At 38.9% G+C, this 22712-nt stretch overlaps 1 protein-coding gene across 1 annotated transcript in view; it reads left to right on the plus strand.

The window, feature by feature from the left end:
• The window catches only part of LOC309633727 (uncharacterized protein), a 1009062-nt gene that overhangs the window by 32229 nt on the left and 954121 nt on the right, over window positions 1-22712 (plus strand). Inside the window, exon 2 of the mRNA XM_082402982.1 lies at window positions 22468-22591. The gene's annotated coding sequence lies outside the window, so the exon portion shown is untranslated. The remainder of the gene's footprint in view (window positions 1-22467; window positions 22592-22712) is intronic.

Genomic DNA, 22712 nt, shown 5'->3' on the forward strand with positions numbered 1-22712 from the left:
TATTTATAGGACATTCCATCCAAAAACAACAGAATACAATTTCTTCTCAAGTGCTCATGAAACAGTCTCCAGGATAGATTATATCTTGGGTCACAAATCAAGGCTTGGTAAATTTAAGAAAATTGAAATCGTTTCAAGCATCTTTTCTGACCACAACGCTATGAGACTAGATATCAATTACAGGGAAAAATCTGTAAAATATACCAACACATGGAGGCTAACAATACACTATTAAATAACCAGGAGATCACTGAAGAAATCAAAGAGGAAATCAAAAAATACCTAGAAACAAATGACGATGAAAACACGATGATCCAAAACCTATGGGATACAGCAAAAGCAGTTCTAAGAGGGAAGTGTATAGCAATAAAATTGTACCTCAAGAAACAAGAAACATCTCAAATAAACAGGCTAAACTTACACCTAAATCAAATAGAGAAAGAAGAACAAAAAGACCCCAAAGTTAGCAGAAGGAAAGAAATCATAAAAATCAGGTCAGAAATAAATGAAAAAGAAATGAAGGAAACAGTAACAAATATCAATAAAACTAAAATCTGGTTCTTTGAGAAGATACACAAATTTGATAAATCATTAGCCAGACTCATCAAGAAAAAAAGAGAGAAGACTCAAATCATTAGAATTAGAAACGAAAAAGGAGAAGTAAGAACTGGCACTGCAGAAATACAAAGGATCATGAGAGATTACTGCAAGCAACTATATGCCAATAAAACGGACACCTGGGAAGAAATGGACAAATTCTTAGAAAAGCACAACCTTCTGAGACTGAACCAGGAAGAAATAGAAAATATAAACAGACCAATCACAAGCACTGAAATTCCCCATTTCTCCATACCCTTTCCAGCATTTTTAAATTTATTTATTTTAATTTATTTATTTTTAGCTGCATTGGGTCTTCACTGCTTCATTGAAAGCCCTCGTTGAAGGCTTTCTCTGGTTGCAGTGAGCAGGGCTACTCTTTGTTGTGGTGCGCAGGCTTCTCACTGCAGTGGCTTCTCTTGTTGTGGAGCATGGGCTCTAGGCGTGCGGGCTCCAGTAGTTGTGGCATGCGGGCTCAGTAGTTGTGGCTCATGCACAGAGCACAGGCTCAGTAGTTGTGGCACACGGGCTTAGCTGCTCCACGGCATGTGGGAACTTCCCCAACCAGGGATCGAACCCATGTCCCCTGCATTGGCAGGTGGATTCTACTGTGCCACCAGGGAAGTCCCCCAGCATTTATTGTTTGTAGACTTTTTGATGATGACCATTCTGACCTGTGTGCAGTGATACCTCATTGTAGTTTTGAGTTGCATTTCTCTAATATTTAGCGATATTGAGCATCTTTTCATGTGCTTTTTGGCCATCTGTATGTCTTCGTTGGAGAAATGTTTATTTAGATCTTCTGCCCATTTATTGATTGGGTTTGTTATTTTGATATCGAGCTGCGTGAGCTGTTTGTATATTTTGGAGATTAATCCCTTGCTGGTTGCTTCATTTGCAAATATTTTCTCCCATTCTGCAGGTTGTCTTTTCATTGATATTAAAATTCTAGGAAGAAATAACTAATCAAATGTGAAAGAAAGTAAATCAATAGTAGTTACCTGGGAGCCCAGAGAGAGATGTCAGAAGGTAGATACAGGAGTGATGGGTGTTTGTTATGATGATGATGGTTCTGTGGGTTTACACGTATTAAAACTTACCAAACTGTACATTTTAAGTATGTTCAGTTCATTGCATACCAACCATATAGCTCAGTTAAGTTTTAATAGAAATTGACTTCACATAAAAATCTGAATCTCCTTTTTGGAAAAGTAGAACTCTGGCAACACATATTAACTCCATCACTCTCCCTGTCTCATGGGAGGAACTCTGTCACAGTAGCAATGAAGACTGGTGAGCAATGAAAGATTTTTCTAGAGTTATCCAAGACCTTTGCCTAGGTCATAAAAATCACATGCCAGGATTATACAATTTCCACTATCTTTCCTCATTTTTTTTTTTTTTTTTTTTTTACTGTGCAGCAGTGGCCTTGAGATAGACAATTTGGAGACACTATGGGATCCTAAAACCTTTACATTATTCAGTATGACACTGACTGGGGCCACAGGAGGAGAAAAATAGCTCTGTATCTCCTGAGAATTTCTGTAAAAACCTTATCCTAAAAAGCCATAATCACTGAACATTTGTGAATGCAACTTTGGAATAGGCCCATCCCCTCTTGTTTGCTAAACTCCCTATTAATTCCCTGAGTGTTTCTGTACCAAGTATTGTTCCCACCTAACGTCTGTAATCTAACACTCAGCAACACCAGCCTACCAAGTTCTGGATATTATGGCACATGGCTCTTTTCAAGCTGGACATAGAGAACATCTTCTCTTTACCAATACTAGGAGCATTATGTGACATCGCATGTGAAAAAGAGAATCAACTTATGCTGCTCCAAAAAACGTTGGTAGTTCTCATAATTCTCCTCATCTCAGAGTGATCTCTGAACCCTCCAAAAGCTCTGACATCCAGGTCACAAGATTAGTCACACAAAACCCTGTAGTCTATCCCAGGAGGCCTTGGACAACAATGCAAATTAGACCAAAACTGGAGTGAAAGCACTGTCTACAACAATACTATCCTCACTGAAGCATACAAAGTTCCCAAACAGGTGACTTAGAGCTAGAAAAATCCACATTGAGCATGGCAAGAGACAATGCCACTGAAGAAGGTAAACCTCCGTAAGCCACCAGCAGAACCCAGATTGGGTCCCCTTGGTCAAAGCTGGTTAAGTCTATGTCTTAGTCAGTTAGACACGAGAGAATTACACCCAAGTGCTCAGGCTACTCATGCTTCCCTCCATGGGATGGGAGAGTACAAAGGTCTACCTGCCCTGATCACACTGAGGTGACTTCCCCTTGGTAGAGGTAAGGTGACTTCTACCATAGAAACTCACAATGATGTTAGTCTGGCAAGGGCCCTGAGCAGGTTAGAAAGTACAACATAGCTCCTTAAAAGCTTCGTATGAACTTAGTACTCATAGGCAATCTTCACACTAGAGCTGTTCAGGTGTATGACATTCAACCTCAAATTGTTGACTCCCTCACAGAGCCTTTTTGGTATGATGCATTTTAACTAAGGAGATAGCTCATTCACTGCTCTCCTCATCTCATTGGAATGCTTTTCTCCAGTATGAACTTTCTGGTGATGAATGTGGTTAGACTTTCAGCTGAAAGCTTTCCTACATTCGATACACTCATAAAATTTATCAGGGCTGTGAACTTTCTGGTGCTCAGTTGGGGCCAACCTTTGACTGAAGACTTTTCCACATTTGCTGCATTCAAGAGGCCTTTCTCTGGTGTGAACTTTTCGGTGCTGAGTAAGTTGGGTGCTTTTTCTAAAGAATTCTCCACATTCAGTGCACTCATATGGTCTTTCTCCAGTGTGAATTCTCTGGTGTTGAGTGAGGCCAAAGCTTTGGCTAAAAAGTTTCCCACATTCAATGCACTTATAAGGCCTTGCTCCAGTGTGAAATCTCTGGTGCTTAATGAGAGTAGAGCTTTGGCTAAAATGTTTCCCACATTCAGTACATTCACATGGCCTTTCACCAGTGTGGATTCTCTGATGTTTAATGAGACTGGGACTTTGGTTAAAGAATTTCCCGCATTCACTGCACTCATAAGGCCCTGTGCCCATGTGAATTTGGCAGCACTTAATTAGGTTGGAGTTGGAGGTAAAGAATTTTCCACATTGAATTCATTTATAAGGCCATGATCCAGTGTTAATTCTCTGATGTTCACTAAGGCTGGAGCTTTGGCTAAAGAATTCCCACATTCATAACACCCATAAGGCCTTTCTCCAGTGTGAATTCCCTGGTGCCCAACAAGTGTGGGTTTGTTGTTAAAAGCTTTCCCACATTCACTGCACTTATATCGCCTTTCTCCAGTGGGGACTCTCCAGTGCTGAATGTGTTTATAGCTGAAGGTTTTCCCACATTTAGTGCATTGATAAGGATTTTCTCCAGTGGGGACTCTCTGGTGCTGAGCAAGCCTCTATCTGTGACAGTAGGCTTTCCCACATTCACTACACTTATCGTGCTTTTGTCCATTGTGAAAGGCCTCCACACACTCAGTGTTCTTTTGTGGTGTGACCTGGTGCTGGAGAAGGCCAAGCTACCAGGGAAATCCTTCCCAGCTTCCTGGCACGTGAAAGACTTCTTGGATGCGTCTACTGTGCAACTTTTCATAAAAGCCTTATCCACATCTGTTCTGAAGAGTTTCTTTGCAATGTGCTGTTTCAATTTTACACCTGCCCCACACAGTTTCTGGCCAGGGTTTGTTCCCAGGTCCTCACCTACATGCAAACCACTTTTTAAGTACAGGCTACATCTCTCACAGGGATAGGCCTTCTGGGTGCATAGGTCTTCCTTTGAAGTATTTATTTGTGGCACTTCGACAGAAACATTCTGCTCAGAAGGTATCTCCTTGTCCTCTGCTTCATGCCAACACCCAGGCAAAAGACACAAGGGTGTGATGGAGCACACAGAGGAGCAAGGGGTCCACAGCTCTCTCCTCCGGGAATGGTTTTCACCAGGGCCTTGACTGCTGGGGACACGTGTGTTGTGTGGAAAGGTGTCTTCAGGCCCAGGAAAATCTGATTGTCACTGAGTAGCTGGTGTTCAAGGACTATTTTAAGGATAGGTGCAGACCTCATGACACATTAAGTATAGGCCAATATTGAAGACCACAGCAGAGTGAGGATGGAGAGGACCAAGGAGGAGTGGAAGACAGAGAGGTGAAGGATAATCCTGGGTTGGAAGTCAGAGTAGAAATGACAGAAGGAGCAATGTATCAAGAATGGAGGAAAAATAGAAATGAGGTACATAGTCACTGGCCTTGCCACCAAAACAGTGTTAGGCACGGGACATGTTCCTGATCTGATTTGAATCCAACCATGATATCACATCCTTGCCCTGATGCCCATCACCAGGGCCAGGCCCACTTTGAGCCCCTCTTGCTGTGCCTGGATTCATGGCCACTCTGTCATGTACCCAGGGTTCTCCTCCCAGCTCCAGTTGGACAACAACATGGGACCTAAAAGATGGAAGTCCCAATGATGCAACAAGTGCAAAGGTCTCCAGCATCACATTCTGGTACAGGCGTCTCTGGGTCTCATCAAGAAGCCTCCATTCCTCCTGGAAAAAGTATACAGCCACATCCTCAAAGGTCACAGGGCCCAGTGCAGGCTCCATAAGTGGTTCTGCTGAACGTGGAACCTCAGGCCGGCCTAATGTTCCAAGGCACCCCACCAGTGAACAGATCCAAGTTTACGCCCACTTATTTATTTTTGTGTTTCTTTTCATTAATCTAGGAGGTGGATCCAAAAAGCTATTAATGCAATTTATGCCAAAGAAAGTTCTTCCAATGTTTTCCTCTAAGAGTTTTATAGTATCCAGCCTTACATTTAGGTCTTTAATCCATTTTGAGTTTATTTTTGTCTATGGTGTTAGAGAATGTTCTAGTTTCATTCTTTTACAGGTAGCTGTCCAGTTTTCCCAACACCATTTATTGAAGAGACTGTCTTTTCTCCATTGTATAGTCTTGCCTTCTTTGTTGTAGATTAATTGACCATAGTTGTGTGGGTTTATTTCTGGGCTTTCTATCCTGTTCCATTGATCTATATTTTTGTTTTGTTGCCAGTAATGGTACTGTTTTCATGACTGTAGCTTTGCAGTATAGTCTGAAGTCAGGGAGCCTGATTCGTCCAGCTCCATTTTTCTTTCTCAAGATTGCTTTGGCTATTCAGGGTCTTTAGTGTTTCCATGCAAATTTAAAAATATTTTTTTCTTGTTCTGTGAAAATGCCATTGATAATTTGATAGTGATTGCATTGAATCTGTAGATTGCTTTGGGTAGTATAGTCATTTTGACAATATTGATTCTTCCTATCCAAGAACATGGTGTATCTTTCCATCTGTTTGTATCATCTTCGATTTCTTTCATCAGCATCTTATAGTTTTCAGAGCCCAGGTCTTTTGCCTCCTTAGGTAGGTTTATTCCTAGGTAGGTTTATTCTTTTTGTTGCAATGATAAATGGGGTTGTTTCCTTAAGTTATTTTTCTGATCTTTCATTGTTAGTGTATAGAAATGCAAGAGATTTCTGTATATTAATTGTGTATCCTGCAACTTTACCTAATTCGTTGGTGAGCCCTAGTAGATTTCTGGTATCATCTTTAGGATTTTCTATGTATAGTACCATGTCATCTGCAAACAGTGACAGTCTTACTTCTTCATTTCCAATTTGGATTCTGTTAATTTCTTTTTCTTCTCTGATTACCACGGCTAGGACTTCCAAACCTATGTTGAATAAAAGTGGTAAGAGTGGACATCCTTGTCTTGTTCCTGATCTTAGAGGAAATGCTTTCAGCTTTTCGTTGTTGAGTATGATGTTAACTGTGCGTTTGTCGTATATGGCCTTTATTATGTTGAGGTAGTTTCCCTCTATGCCCACTTTCTGGAGAGTTTTATCATAAATTGGTGTTGAATTTTGTCAAAAGCTTTTTCTGCATCTATTGAGATGATCATATGGTTTTTAACTTTCAATTAATTAAAGTGGTGTGTCACATTTATTGATGTGCATATTTTGTACCATCCTTGCATCCCAGGGATAAATCCCACTTTATCAAGGTGTGTGACGTTTCATTGTGTGACCGATTTCGGATTGCTATTATTTTCTTGAGGATTGTCATCTATATTCATCAGGAATATTGGTCTGTGGTTTTTTCCTTCTAGTCATGTCTTTATCAGGCTTTGGAAGTAGGATAATTCTGACCTCAAATAAATGAGATTGGTAGTGTTTTCTCTCTTCAATATTTTGAAAGAATTTGGAAATATTGGCACTAATTCTTCTTTAAATGCTTGATAGAATTCATCTGGAAAGCCATCTGGTTCTGGGCTTTTCTTGTTGGGAGTTTTTGAATAGTGATTCATTCTCCTTACTCAGTAATGATCTGGTCATATTTTTTCTTTCATCCTGATTCAGTCTTGGTAGGTTGTAGATTTCTAGGAATTTATGCATTTCTTCTATGTTATTTATTGGCATGTAATTTCCTATAGTATCTCTTATAATCCTTTGTATTTCTGTGGTATCAGTTATAAAGTCTGATTTTTATTTCTGATTTTATTTATTTGAGTCCCTCTCTCTCTCTCTCTAGTTTAGCTAAAGTTTTGTTCATTTTGCTTATGTTTTCTTTTTTTTAAAATAAATTTATTTATTTTTATTTTTGGCTGCATTGGGTCTTCATTACTGCATGTGGGCTTTCTCTAGTTGCAGAGAGCAGGGACTACTCTTCGTTACGGTGCACAGGCTTCTCTTGTTGTGGAGCACGGGCTCTAGGTGCACGGGCTTCAGTAGTTGTGGCACATGGGCTCAGTAGTGATGGCTCACGGGTTCTAGAGAACAGGCTCAGTAGTTGTGGTGCACAGGCTTAGTTGCTCTGCGGCATGTGGGATCTTCCCGGACCAGGGCTTGAACCCATGTCCCCTGCATTGGCAGGCAGATTCCTAAACACTGCTCCACCAGGGAAGTCCTCTTTTTTAAAAAAATTTTATTATTTGGCTGCATCAGGTCTTAGTTGCAGCATGTGGGCTCTTCATTGCAGCATGCTAGCTCCAGAGTGTGTAGGCTCAGTAGTTGTGGCACATGGGCTTATTTGCCCCGTGGCTTGTGTGATCTTAGTTCCCCATCCAGGGACTGAACCCACGTCCCCTGCTTGGGAAGGCAGATTCTTAACCACTGGACCACCAGGGTTAGTACTGGTTTAATATATTTGGGTGCTCTGATGTCAGCTGCATAAAGTTTACAATTGTTAAATCCTCTTGCTGAATTGACCCTTCAACATTATGTAATGACTTTCTTTGTATCATGTTACTTTTTTGTGCTTAAAGTCTATTTTGTCTGCTGTATGTATAACTATCCCTTCTCACTTTTGGTTTTCATTTTTACAGAATATATTTTTCCATTCCATCATTTTTAACTGTCATGAAAGCTGAAAAAACCTTTTTAGGTAGATTATAGCTGTTTGTTAAAAAAATTCATTCAGTCATCTATGTCCTTTAATTGGAAATTTTAATCTATTTATATTTAGAGGATTTATTGATATGGAAGAACTTACTAATGCCAACCTGTCATTTTTTTTCTAGCTGTTTTGCAGACTTCTTGTTCCTTTCTTTGTCTCTTGATGTCTTCCTTTGTGGATTCATGATTTCCTTTAGTGTTGCATTTGTTTTCCTTCCCTTTTTCTCTTGTCTATCTACCATGAAGCTGATAAAACAGGAATGCCTTATAGATATAACAGTCTATTTTAAGCTGAGAACCACCTAACCATTCACATACTCCTTCCCCCAAACAGTTTAAGATTTGATGTCAAAATTTACATTTTTTTTATGTTGTTTATCCATTAACAAATTATTGTAAGTATAGTTGTTTTCAATGCTTCTGTCCTTTAACCTTTGTATGAAACAAATGTTTAACAGACCATCATATTACAGTATTGCACTGGAGTATTCCGATTTCACTATATACCTGCCTTACCAATGTGCTTTGTATTTTTATGTTTTAATGTTCCTAGTGTCTTTTCATTTTAGTTTGAAGAGCTCCCTTCAGCATTTTAGGTAAAGTAAGTCTAGCAGTGATGTATTCCCTTAGATCTTCTTTGTCTGAGAGTCTTTATCTCTCCGTTTCTGAAGGACAATTTTCAGGTAAACTATTTTTGGTTAACTTTTTTTTTTCTTCTAGTACATTGAATATATCATCCCACTGTCCCATAGCCTGCAAAGTTTCTTCTGAGATATATGTTGATAGTCTTATGGGGGCAGGGGAGAGGTTCCACTGCATGTGATACTTTTTTCTTGTTGTTTCTTTTAAAATTCTTTCTTTGCCTTCAATTTTAGTCAGTTTTATCACAATGCATGTAGGAGAAGATCTCTTTGGATTGAATCTGACTGGGGACTTAGGAGCTTCATGAACTTCAATATCCAGATCTCTCTGCAGAAATGGAAAGTTCTCAGCCATTATTATATTAAATATACTTTCTTCCTGTTTCTTACTCTCATCCACCTGGGACCACAATTACGCATAGATTATTTCTCATAATCGCTTCCTGTAGTTCACATAGGCTTTCTTCACTTTTTTTTGTTTTTTTTTTGTAAGCTAGCATATAGTATATCATACAAAATATTCAATGTGTACTTGAATAAAAGTGTGTATTCTGTGTTTTCAGGGTAGTTTGCTCTGTATATGTCTTTTAGGTCTAATTGTTTGAAAGTGTTGTTCAAGTTTTCCATTTCTTATTGATCCTCTCTCTGGTTGCTCTCCATACTGTTGAATATGGGGTACTGAAATCTTTTGCTCTAATTGTGAAAATGTCTATTTCTTCCCTCAGTTTTGTCAGTGCTTGCCTTGCATAGTTTGGAGCTGAGGTTTGGCATGTACATATTTATAATTATTATATCACCTATGTGAAATATTCCTTTTGCCTAGATAATGTCCTTATTTTTCTTTTACCAGTTTTAGATTTAATGTCTATTTTGTCTGATATTAATTACTTAATATTAACGTAGCCATGCAGCTCTCCTTTTCTTACTAATTGCATAGGATATTTTTTCCATCCTTTCACTATCAACGTATGTGTCCTTTGACCTAAAGTGAGTCTTTTGTATACAGTATATAGGTTTTTAAAAAAATCAATTCTGCAAAACTATGCTATTTGCTTGAGGGCTTTCATCCACTTATATTTAATGTAATTACTGTTTAAGGAAGAACTTCTTTGCCATTTTGCCACAAATAAAGTAATTATTTGTTTTCTGTATCTCTTATGAGTATTTCTGGCAACTTGTTTTGTCTATTTCTACCTTCCTTGTGCTTAATTAATTTTTTGTAGTCACATGTGTTGACTGCCTTCTAACTCCTTTTGTATGTATTGTACAGATATTTTCTTTGTTTTACCATAAGGGTTACATATAACATCCTAAATTTATAATACTCTGTCTTGAATTGATACAGCATAAATTTCATTGCATACAGAAATACTCCTTTACAGTTGCATCTCCCTGAACTTTATGTTATTGATGTCACGAGTTACATCTTTATATATTCTGTACTCAGCACAGTTTTATAATGATGTTCATGTAAATTTCTTTTAAATCTGTACAAAATAAAAAGTGAAATTACAACAAAAAATATAATATTTTTTTTAATATTTTTTCATGTTTATACCTTTACTGGAGATCTTTACATCTTCATGTGGCTTCAAATTACTCCCCACTGTACTTTCATTTTAATTTATTTATTTTATTTATTTTATTTTTGGCTGTGTTGGGTCTTCGTTTCTGTGCAAGGGCTTTCTCTAGTTGCGGCAAGCGGGGGGCCACTCTTCATCGCGGTGCGCAGGCCTCTTACTGTCGTGGCCTCTCTTGTTGCAGAGCACAAGCTCCAGACGCGCAGGCTCAGTAGTTGTGGTTCACGGGCCTAGTTGCTCCACAGCACGTGGGATCTTCCCAGACCAGGGCTCGAACCCGTGTCCCCTGCATTGGCAGGCAGATTCTCAATCACTGCACCACCAGGGAAGCCCTGTACTTTCATTTTAAACTATAGGTGTCCCTTCAGCATTTTCTTAGGAAGGTCTAACAATCATGAATTCCTGCCACTTTTGTTTAACAGGGAATGTATTATTATCTTCCATATTTATAAAGACTTTTATTCTGGATATAAAATTCTCAGTTGATAAGGTTTTGTTTTTTTTTTCCTCTTTCTTTCAACACTTTCTATATAGCATCCATTGCCTTCTGGCCTCCAAGATTTCTGCTGAGAAATTGGTTGATAATCTTTTCTTTTTCTTTTTTTTAAATATGGACCATTTTAAAAGTCTTTATTGAGTTTGTTACAGTATTGCTTCTTTTTTATGTTTTGGTTTTTGGGGTTTTTTTTTTTTTGGCCCCGAGACATGTGGGATCCCAGCTCCCCAAACAGGGATTGAACCCGGAGCCCCTGCATTGGAAGGCAAAGTCTCAACCACTGGACCACCAGGGAAGTCCCAAACTGGTTGATAATCTTAATGAGGATACCATGTACATGACACATCACTTTTGTCCTGCTACTTTCAAGATTTTCTCTTTGTTTTTGTCTTTCAACAGTTTAATTTTAATGTATCATAGAGTGGGCCTCTTTGGCTTTATCCTATGGGTTTTTTGAATTTGTAGATACTTAATTTTTTCTCAAATTTAGGAAAGTTTTGGCTCTTATTCTTCAAATAATCTCACTATTCTCTTTTCTCTCTTCTTCTGTGCCTCACATAATGCATACATAGGCACACCTGATGGTACCTAATTGGTCCCTGAGTCTCTCTACTTTTGTCTTTCTACATCTCAGGTGGGATAATATCAAATAACCTGCCTTCAAGTTCCATGATTCTTCCGGCTGCTCAAGTCTACTCTCAAACTCTTTATTTTTATTTTATTTTTTTAAAAAATTTTATTTTTCAGCCATGCTGCATGGCATGTGGGATCTTAGTTCCCTGACCAGGGATTGAACCTGGGCCCTCGTCAGTGAAAATGTGGAGTCCTAACCATTGGACTGCCAGGGAATTCCCTCAAATTTTCTTGTGGATTTTCAATTCACTTCTAGAATTTCTGTTTGTTTTTTGTTTTGTAATTTTCATCTCTTTGCTAATATTTTCATTTTGTTTATCATTTTCTTGATTTTCTTTAGTTCTCTTTCAGGGTTTTCCTTTAGCTCTTAGAGCATATTAAAAACAGTTGTTTAACGTTTTGTGTAGTAATTTTAATGCCCGTGTTTCTTCAGCAGTGGTTTCTCCCACCTTATTTTTTCCCTTTGAATGGTCCATGTTTCCTATTTCTTTGTATTCCTTGTAATTTTTTGTAGAAAATTAGGTGTTTGAGAAAACAGTCACCTCTTTCATCTTTGAAGACTGGCCCTGTGCCTGGAAAGTACTTCCCTAATCAGCTGTGTGTGTTCTGATCCTTTTGATTAGCCTGAGAAGAAAGCCTAATTCTCCTCAGGTATTTTTTGGAGGGATATGCATATTATATAGGCTTATGTGTGTTTTCTACACTTCCCTGTATACACACATTAAAAAATATATTTATTTATGTATTTATTTTGGCTGCTCCGGGTCTTAATTGTGGCGTGCAGTCTTCTTATTTGCGGCACGCGAACTCTTAGTTGCAGCATGCATGCAGGTTCTAGTTCTCTGACCAGGGATTGAACCCGGACCCCCTGCATTGGGAGCATGGAGTCTTACCCACTGGATCACCAGGGAAGTCCCACACACGTTTTATTTTTATTCCCTCTCCCCTTTGTTTTTGGCCACACTGCGTGGCATGCAGGATCTTAACTCCTCCACCAGGGCCCAGGGGTTGAACCCAGGCCCCCTGCAGTGGAAATGCAGAGTCCTAACCACTGAACTGCCAGGGAATTCCCCCACCCCATTTTCTTAACATGCATGTTTTAAATAACTTAATTTTTAAAATAGTCTCACCCCAGCTTCTCCTTGGATATTTAGATGATTTATTTTATGGGTCCACCTATAATCTATTTTCCCAGAGACTGCAAATCTTAGATCTGCAGGTCTTGAAAATTAACCTTAGTAAAGCAGTTTGGCAACCGAATTCACTCTCTTCAGAGAGAATTAATTTCCTCCAGGTACCTCCTGGGTAATGATCAGGATAAAAAGGATATGGGGTTATATGGACCTATTTTGAAATTTAGGTACTCTTTTGATAATTCTAGGTTAGGTTACTCCCTTCTTTTTTTGACACCTCCCTGGGGAGACCAAATATTTTAGTCTTGAGTGGCTGTACAGAGATATTGATGCTTAGGTGACTAAATTCTATATGAGTTTTCTTCCCTGAAGTTTGTCACAATATTCAGACAAAAGTATTATTTTAATTGTTTTTTTTTTTACAGAGGGATATCAAATCTGTGATTTGGCTTTACCCTACTTTCTAGCTAATAAGTCTCAGGAAAAAGGGCCCTTGAGAGTAGCTCTGATCAAATTCCAAAGAGAAATAAAAATAAAACATAAATTCTGTAAAAAACCAAAAGAGATTTTTTTTTAGTTTATTTTATCTTCATTTTTGAAAGTTTTTGTTGTCTTTTCCCCGAGGTTGACAATTTTTTTTCTTTTTAGCCTTTTTCTTTTTCTTTTCTTGCACTGTTTCTGACAATCTTTATCTTGACTTCTTTTTTTTTTTTTTGACAGTCAATTATATGATCCTATCATGGAGCAGTTCTGCTCCAAATAGGAAAATGATAAAGAAACACCCATACAAAGGGGAATCAAGTTTACCATGGAAAGTCTGAGTAATCTTAACTTTGAGAAATATTTAACAAATATTTTTTTTGAATTAATAAACATTTAATTATATGTCCACCCATAATGTAACATTGTGTCAACTTCCTTAATTGTTGAGTTCCTTAATTGAGTGGTCAAATGTCTTGACGTTTAAAGATAACAGAGACTAGATTTCTTTCACTTCCTAAAAAGTTCCCAAACATATATGACTGCTAAGAAATCATAGACATTATACACTAAATATTTATTACAGCTAAATAATTTCAAAAGCAAAATTATAAAAGCTCTTTCAAAATTTGGAACAAAATAGATTAGATTTGATGTGGAATGGGCTGAGTTTTAATGTATTTGATGTGATAAGGAGCAGAACCTCTGAAAGTAAGATTAGGGCCAAGATGATCTTAAAATAGTCCTGCATGTAATGTTGGCATGACCCCATAAGAGCAGGTCACGTTTCAGGCTAGTCGGCCACAGGCAGCATGCACCCCTTGCATGCAGAATTGGGATCCAGTGCATTGAGTGACTGAGCTGAGGCAATGCCGAGTTGATTTCCTTATTTTCTTCCATAAAATTTCCACTTCCATGTGGAATCTCATTTTCTGACTGTCTTCCTTGTTATTTCTGTGCTGGGTCAGTACCTCTCCCAATTCTGAAGATACTTAGTTAAGGGGCTGGGGGAGGAGGAAAGTATTATTGGCTCTTCCTCCCACCTGGGCAATATACTGAAATTCACAGGATTTGCTCATTGGAGAGAATCTACCTGGGCATTTAGCAAACACCTACTGTGTGCCTGACACTGGGCTAGTCACCCTAGTCCAAGGTGGTATGAGACCATCTGTTTTTTTTTTTTTTAACATCTTTATTTGAGTATAATTGCTTTACAATGTTGTGTTAGTTTCTGCTTTATAACAAAGTGAGTCAGCTATATGTATACATATATCCCCATGTACTCTCCCTCTTGTGTCTCCCTCCCACCATCGCTATCCCACCCCACTAGGTGGTCAAAAACACCAAGCTGATCTCCCTGTGCTATGTGGCTGCTTCCCACTAGCTATCTATTTTACATTTGGTAGTGTATATATGTCAATGCTACTATCTCACTTCATCCCAGCTTCCCCTTCCCCCTCCCCGTGTCCTCAAGTCCCTTCTATATGTCTGTGTCTTTATTCCTGCCCCACCCCTTGGTTCATCAGAACCTTTTTTATATTTTATAGATTCCATATATATGTTTTAGCATACAGTATTTGTTTTTCTCTTTCTGACTTACTTCACTCTGTATGACAGACTCTAGGTCCATCCACCTCACTACAAATAACTCAATTTCGTTTCTTTTTATGGCTGAGTAATATTGCATTGTATATATGTGCCACATCTTTATCCATTCATTTGTCGATGGACCCTTAGGTTGCTTCCATGTCCTGGCTATTGTAAATAGAGCTGCAATGAACATTGTGGTACATGACTTTTTTTTTTTTTTAATTAAAAAATTTTTTTAATTTTATTTATTTATTTATTTTTGGCTGTGTTGGTTCTTTGTTGCTCAATGCAGGCTTTCTCTAGTTGTGGTGAGCAGGGGCTACTCTTCATTACGGTGCATGGGCTTCTCATTGCGGTGGCTTCTCTTGTTGCGGAGCATGGGCTCTAGGCACATGGGCTTCAGTAGTTGTGGCTCGCAGGCTCTAGAGCGCAGGCTCAATAGTTGTGGCTCACAGGCTTAGTTGCTCTGTGGCATGTGGGGTATTCCCAGAGCAGGGTTCGAACCTGTGTCCCCTGCATTGGCAGGCAGATCCTTATCCACTGCACAACAAGGGAAGCCCACGTCTTTTTTTGAATTATGGTTTTCTCAGGCTAGATGCCCAGTAGTGGTATTGCTGGGTCATATGGTAGTTCTATTTTCAGTTTTTTAAGGACCCTCCATACTGTTCTCCATAGTGGTTGTATCAATTTACGTTCCCACCAAGAGTGCAAGAGGGTTCCATTTTCTTCACACCCTTTGTGGCATTTGCTGTTTGTAGATTTTTTGATGATGGCCATTCTGACTGGTGTGAGATGATACTTCATTGTGGTTTGGATTTGCATTTCTCTAATGATTAGTGATGTTGAACATCATTTCATGTGTTCATTGGCCATCTGTATATCTTCTTTGGAGAAATGTCTGTTTAGGTCTTCTGCCAATTTTTTGATTGCATTGTTTGGTTTTTTGATACTGAGCTGCATGAGCTGCTTGTATATTTGGGGGATTAATCCTTTGTCAGTTGCTTTGTTTGCAAATATTTTCTCCCATTCTGAGGGTTGTCTTTTCATCTTGTTTATGGTTTCCTTTGCTGTGCAAAAACTGTTAAGTTTCATTAGGTCCCATTTGTTTATTTTTGTTTTCATTTCCTTTTCTATAGAAGGTGGGTCAAAAAGGATCTTGCTGTGATTTATGTCACAGAATGTTCTGCGTAGGTTTTCCTCTAAGAGTTTTATAGTGTCTGGCCTTACATTTAGGTCTTTAATCCATTTTGGGTTTATTTTTGTGTATGCTCTTAGGGAGTGTTCTAATTTAATTCTTTCACATGAAGCTGTCCTGTTTTCCCAGAACCACTTATTGAAGAGGCTGTCTTTTCTCCATTGTATATCCTTGCCTCCTTTGTCATAGATTAATTGACCATAGTTGTGTGATTCATTTCTGGGCTTTCTATCCTGTTCCATTGATCTATATTACTGTTCTTGTGCAAGTACCATACAGTCTTGATTACTGTAGCTTTGTAGTATAGTCTGAAATCAGGGAGACTGATTCCTTCAGCTCCGTTTTTCTTTCTCCTGATTGCTTTGGCTATTCAGGGTCTTTTGTGTTTCCATACAAATTGTGAATTTTTTTGTTCTAGTTCTGTGAAAAATGCCATTAGAGTTTGAAAGGGATTGCGTTGAATCTGTAGGTGGCTTTGGGTAGTATAGTCATTTTCACAATGTTGATTCTTCCAATCCAAGAACATGGTATATATCTCCATCTGTATCATCTTTAATTTCTTTCATCCGTGTCTTATAGTTTTCTGCATACAGGTCTTTTGTCTCCTCAGGTAGGCTTATTCATAGGTATTTCATTATTTTTGTTGCAATGGTCAATGGGAGTGTTTCCTTAATTTCTCTTTCAGATATTTCATCATTAGTGTATAGGAATGCAAGAGATTTCTCTGCATTAATTTTGTATCCTGCAACTTAACCAAATTCATTGATTACCTCTAGTAGTTTTCTGGCAGCATTTTTAGGATTCTCTATATATAGTATCATGTCATCTGCAAACAGTGACAGTTTTACTTCTTCTTTTCTGATTTGGATTCTTTTTATTTCTTTTTCTTCTCTGATTGCTGTGGGTAGGACTTCCAAAACTATATTGAATAATAGTGGTGAAAGTGAGCAACCTTCTCTTGTTCCTGATCTCAGAGGAAATGATTTCAGTTTTTCACCATTGAGAATGATGTTGCCTGTGGGTTTGTCATATATGGCCTTTATTATGTTGAGGTAGCTTTCCTCTGTGTCTACTTTCTGGAGAGTTTATATCATAATTGGATATTGAATTTTGTCAAAAGCATTTTGTGCATGTATTGAGATTATCATATGGTTTTTATCCTTCAATTTGTTAATATGGTGTATCACATTGATTGATTTGTGTACATTGAAGAATCCTTGCATTCCTGGGATAAACCCCACTTGATCATGGTGTATGATCCTTTTAATGTGTTGTTGGATTCTGTGCTAGTATTTTGTTGAGGATTTTTGCATCTATGTTCAGCAGTGATATTGGCGTGTAGTTTTCTTTTTTTGTGACATCTTTGTCTGGTTTTGGTATCAGGGTGATGGTGGCCTCGTAGAATGAGTTTGAGAGTGTTCCTCCCTCTGTTATATTTTGGAAGAGTTTGAGAAGGATAGGTGTTAGCTCTTCTCTAAATGTTTGATAGAATTCACCTGTGAGGCCATCTGGTCCTGGGCTTTTGTTTGTTGGAAGATTCTTAATCACAGTCTCAATTTCAGTGCTTGTGATGGGTCTGTTTATATTATCTATTTCTTCCTGGTTCAGTTTCAGAAGGTTGTGTTTTTCTAAGAATTTGTCCATTTCTTCCAGGTTGTCCATTTTATTGGCATATAGATGCTTGTAGTAATCTCTCATGATCCTTTGTATTTCTGCAGTGTCAGTTGTTACTTCTTTTCATTTCTAATTCTGTTGGTTTGAGTCTTCTCCCTTTTTTTCTTGATGAGTCTGGCTAATGGTTTATCAATTTTGTTTATCTTCTCAAAGAACCAGCTTTTAGTTTTATTGATCTTTGCTATTGTTTTCTTTGTTTCTATTTCATTTATTTCTGCTCTGACCTTTATGATTTCTTTCCTTCTACTGACTTTAGGGTTGTTTGTTCTTTCTCTAGTTCCTTAAGGTGTAAGGTTAGTTTGTTTATTTGAAATGTTTCTTGTTTCTTGAGGTAGGATTGTATCGCTATAAACTTCCCTCTTAGAACTGCTTTTGCTGCATCCCATAGGTTTTGGGTTGTGTTTTCATTGTCATTTCTTTCTAAGTATTTTTTGATTTCTTCTTTGATTTCATCAGTGATCTCTTGGTTATTTACTAGAGTATTGTTTAGCCTCCATGTGTTTGTGTTTTTTACAGTTTTTTTTTTCTGTAATTGATATCTAGTCTCATAGCGTTGTGGTTGGAAAAGATACTTGATACGGTTTCAATTTTCTTAAATTTACCAAGGCTTGAATCGTGACCCAAGATATGACCTATCCTGGAGAATGTTCCATGAGCACTTGAGAAGAAATTGTACTTTGTTGTTTTTGGATGCAATGTCCTATAAATATCAATTAAGTCCATCTTGTTTATGTGTTATTTAAAGCTTGTGTTTCCTTATTTATTTTCATTTTGGATGATCTGTCCATTGGTGAAAGTGAGGTATTAAAGTCCCCTACTATTATCATGTTACTGTCAATTTCCCCTTTTAAGGCTGTTAGTATTTGCCTTATATATTGAGGTGTTCTTATGTTAGGTGCATATATATTCACAATTGTTATATTTTCTTGGATTGATCCCTTGATCATTTTGCACTGTCCTTCCTTGTCTCTTGTAACAGTCTTTATTTTAAAGTATATTTTGTCTTGTATGTGTATTGCCACTCCATCTTTCTCTTGATTTCCAGTTGCATGGAATATCTTTTTCCATCCACTGATTTTCAGTCTGTATGTGTCCCTAGGTCTGAAGTGGGTCTCTTGTAGACAGCATATATACAGGTCTTGTTTTTCTGTCCATTCAGCCCGTCTAAGTGTTTCAGTTGGAGCATTTAATCCATTTACATTTAAGGTAATTATCGATATGTATGTTCCTACTACAATCTTAATTGTTTTGGGTTTGTTTTTGTAGGTCTTTTCCTTCTCTTGTGTTTCCTGCCTAGAGAAGTTCCTTTAGCATTTGTTGTAAAGCTGGTTTGGTGGTGCTGAATTCTCTTAACTTTTGCTTGTCTGTAAAGTTTTTGTTTTCTCCAGTGAATCTGAATGAGATCCTTGCTGGGTAGAGTAATCTTGGTTGTAATTTTTTCCCTTTCATTACTTTAAATATGTCCTGCCACTCTCTTCTGGCTTGCAGAGTTTCTGCTGAAAGATCAGCTGTTAACCTTATGGGGATTCCCTTGTATGTTATTTGTTGCTTTTCCCTTGCTGCTTTTAATATTTTTTCTTTGTATTTAGTTTTTGTTAGTTTGATTAATACGTGTCTCAGCATATTTCTCCTTGGGTTTATCCTGTATGGGACTCTCTGCACTTCCTTGCCTTGATTGACTATTTCCTTTCCCATGTTAGGGAAGTTTTCAACTATAATCTCTTCAAATATTTTCTTCTGAAAATATTTCTTTTTCTTTTTCTCTTCTTTTTCTGGGACCTTTATAATTCGAATGTTGGTGCGTTTAATATTGTCCCAGAGCTCTCTGAGAGTATCCGCAATTCTTTTTATTCTTTTTTTTTTATTCTGCTCTGTGACAGATATTTCTACTATTTTATCTTCCAGGTCACTTATCCGTTCTTCTGCCTCAGTTATTCTGGTACTGATTCCTTCTAGAGAAATTTTAATTTCATTTATTGTGTTGTTCATCATTGTTTGCTCCTGAGTTCTTCTAGGTTCTTGTTAAACGTTTCTTGTATTTTCTCTATTCTATTTCCAAGATTTTGGATATCTTTACTATCATTACTCTGAATTGTTTTTCAGTTAAACTGCCTATATCCTCTTCATTTTGTACTTTACTCCTTCATCTCCTGCATATTTCTCTGTCTTCTCATTTTGTTTAACTTACTGTGTTTAGGGTCTCCTTTTCACAGGCTGTAGATTCGTAGTTCCCATTGTTTTTGATGTCTGCCACTAGTGGCTAAGGTTGGTTCAGTGGGTTGTGTAGGTTTCCTGGTGGAGGGGACTGGTGCCTGTGTTCTGGTGGATAAGGCTGGATCTTGTCTTTCTGGTGGGCAGGGCCACGTCTGGTGGTGTTTTGGGGTGTCTGTGAACTCAGTATGATTTTAGGCAGCCTCTCTCCTAATGGGTGGGGTTGTGTTCCTGTCTTGCTAGTTGTTTGGCATGGGGTGTCCAGCACTTGAGCTTGCTGGCCATTGGGTGGAGCTGGGTCTTAGAATTGAGACAGAAGCTCTGGGAGAGCTCTCGCTGATTTACATTACATGGGTCTGGGAGGCCTCGGGTGGAGCAATGTCCTGAACTTGGCTCTCCCACCTCGGAGGCTTAGGCCTGACACCAGGCAGGAGCACCAAGACCCTGTCAGCCACATGGCTCAGAAGGAAAGGGAGAAAAAAAGAAAGAAAAAATAAATAAAATTAAGTAATTAAAATAAAAAATATATAAAAAGAATAAGAGAGCACCTGAATCAATAAACAAATCCACCAATGATAACAAGCACTAAAAACTAAACTAAGATAAATATAAAAATCAGAAACAAATCAGTCGCAGACAGCAAAACCCAAGTGTACAGTTGCTTCCAAAGTCCACCTCATCAATTTGGGACAATTTTTTGTCTATTCAGGTATACCACAAATGCAGGGTACATCAAGTTGATTGTGGGCATTTAATCTGGTGCTCCTGAGGCTGCATGGAGAAATTTCCCTTTCTCTTCTTTGTTTGCACAGCTCCTGGGGTTCAGCTTTGGTTTTGGTCCCATCTCCGCATGTAGATCACCCTCAGGCATCTGTTCCCCACCCAGACAGGAGGGGTTAAAGCAGCGGCTGATTAGGCCACTCTTGCTCACTCAGGCTGGTGGGAAGGAGGGGTATGGTAGTCATAACTGGAATGTGGGGTGAGCCTCTGGTAGCAGAGGCTGGCATGACATTGTAATAACCTGAGGCATGCCGTGTGTTCTCCCAGGGAAGTTGTCCCTGGATCAAGGGACTTTGGCAGTGGTGGGCTCCACAGGCTCTCAGGGTTGGGGGCATGTGTTGATAGTGACCTGTGCTTGCACATAGGATTCTTGGTGGCAGCAGCATAAGTGTTAGCATTTCATGCCTGTCTCTGGGGTTCGAGCTGATAGCTGCAGCTCGCTCCCGTCTCTGGAACTTGCTTAGGCAGTGCTCTGCCTTCTGTGGGCACACAGGGAAGGAACCTCTCTCCTCGTGCACCCCGAAACAATGGTCTCTTGCCTCTTCGGCAGGTCCAGACTTTTTTTCCTGTCTCCCTCCCAGCTAGCTGTGGTGCACTAGCCCCCTTCAGGCTGTATTCACACAGCCAACCCCAGTCCTCTCCCTGGGATCTGACCTCTGAAGCCGGAGCCACAGCTCCCAGCCCCCACCTGCCCAGGTGGGTGAGCAGACAAGCCTCTCAGGCTGGTGAGTGCTGGTCAGCACTGATCCACTGTGCGGGAATCTCTCCACTTTGCCCTCAGCACCTCTGTTGCTGTGCTCTCCTCCGTGGCTCCGAAGTTTTCCCCGCCCATCCCCTGTCTCCGCCAGTGAAGGGGCTTCCTAGTGCGTGGAAACTTTTCCTCCTTCACAGCTCCCTCCCAGAGGTGCAGGTCCCGTCCCTATTCTTTTGTCTCTGTTTTTTCTTTTTCCTTTTGCTCTACCCAGGTATCTGGGGATTTTCTTGCCTTTTGGGAAATCTGAGGTCTTCTGCCAGCGTTCAGTAGATGTTCTGTAGGAGTTGTTCCACATGTAGATGTATTTTTGATATATTTGTGGGTAGGAAGTTGATCTCCACCTCTTACTCCTCCACCATCTTGAAGGTCCCCCCCATCTTGGCTTCTTTGTACAAACAATTTTTTTTCCTCCAGCTGCTTTTAATATTTTATATTTATCACTGGTTTTGATCCATTTGTTTGTGATGTGCCTTAGTGTAGCTTTATGTTTCTTATGCTTGAGATCACTAAGCTTCATGGATGTATGGATTTACAGTTTGAAAAACTTTCACTCATTATTTCTTTAAATTTTCTCCCCTACTCCCTCACACTCCTGTAAGAACTCCAATTACATATTTATCTGACCACTTGAAATTGTTGTACCATTTGCTGTTCATTGCTAATTTTTCCTCTGTTTTTCTCCTGTCTTTTCTGTAGAAATGTATAATGTGCTGTTTAATCCCATCCAGTTTATTTTTTATATCAAGCATTGTAGTTTTTATCTACATCTAGAAGTTCAATTTGAATCTTTTGTTTTATCTCTCATGCTTGTACTTAACCTTTTGAATCTATGGAATACAGGGATAATGACTGTATGGAATACAGTGATAATGACTGTATTAATACCCTTCTAACACCTGTGTCAGATTAGCAACAATTTAAAAAAAATTTTTTTTCCATACATGCCATGTGGCTTGTGGGATTTTAGTTCCTGACCAGGGATCGAACCCAGGTCCTCCGCAGGGAGAGCATGGAGTCCCAACAACTGGTCTACCAGGGAATTCCCAGATTAGCAACAATTTTAACTGATTTATTTTGTTCCTCATGGGTCCCATTTTCTTGTTAAATCTGGTCATTTTTAATTGGATTCCAGACTTGCTGGGTGGTGGATATTTTGTAGACATATAAATATTCTTGAGCTTGGTTCTGAGATGTATTTATGTCATTTGTAAACTGTTTGATCTTTTTGTGTTTTGCCATTAAGATTTGTTAAGTGAGATGAGAGGAAGGCTCATCTTTGGTCTATCTTATACTGAACCAAGGGCCAGCCATGACCAAGCACCTCCACCTAAGGGAGCAGCACCAATTCCGTCAGGACTTTCTGCCAGGTAGGGACATATTCCCTTGCTCTCTTGCTGTGACTCCACCTATTGGTTCCCCACACCAACCCTGAACACAAACCCAAGAGCAGAGTAGAGGGATTTTTATTTCTTTTTCCGTGCTGTCAAT

The sequence above is a fragment of the Balaenoptera borealis genome, assembly GCF_965194805.1.
Source record: "Balaenoptera borealis genome assembly, chromosome: 8".
In the NCBI taxonomy this organism is placed as follows: Eukaryota; Metazoa; Chordata; class Mammalia; order Artiodactyla; family Balaenopteridae; genus Balaenoptera; species Balaenoptera borealis.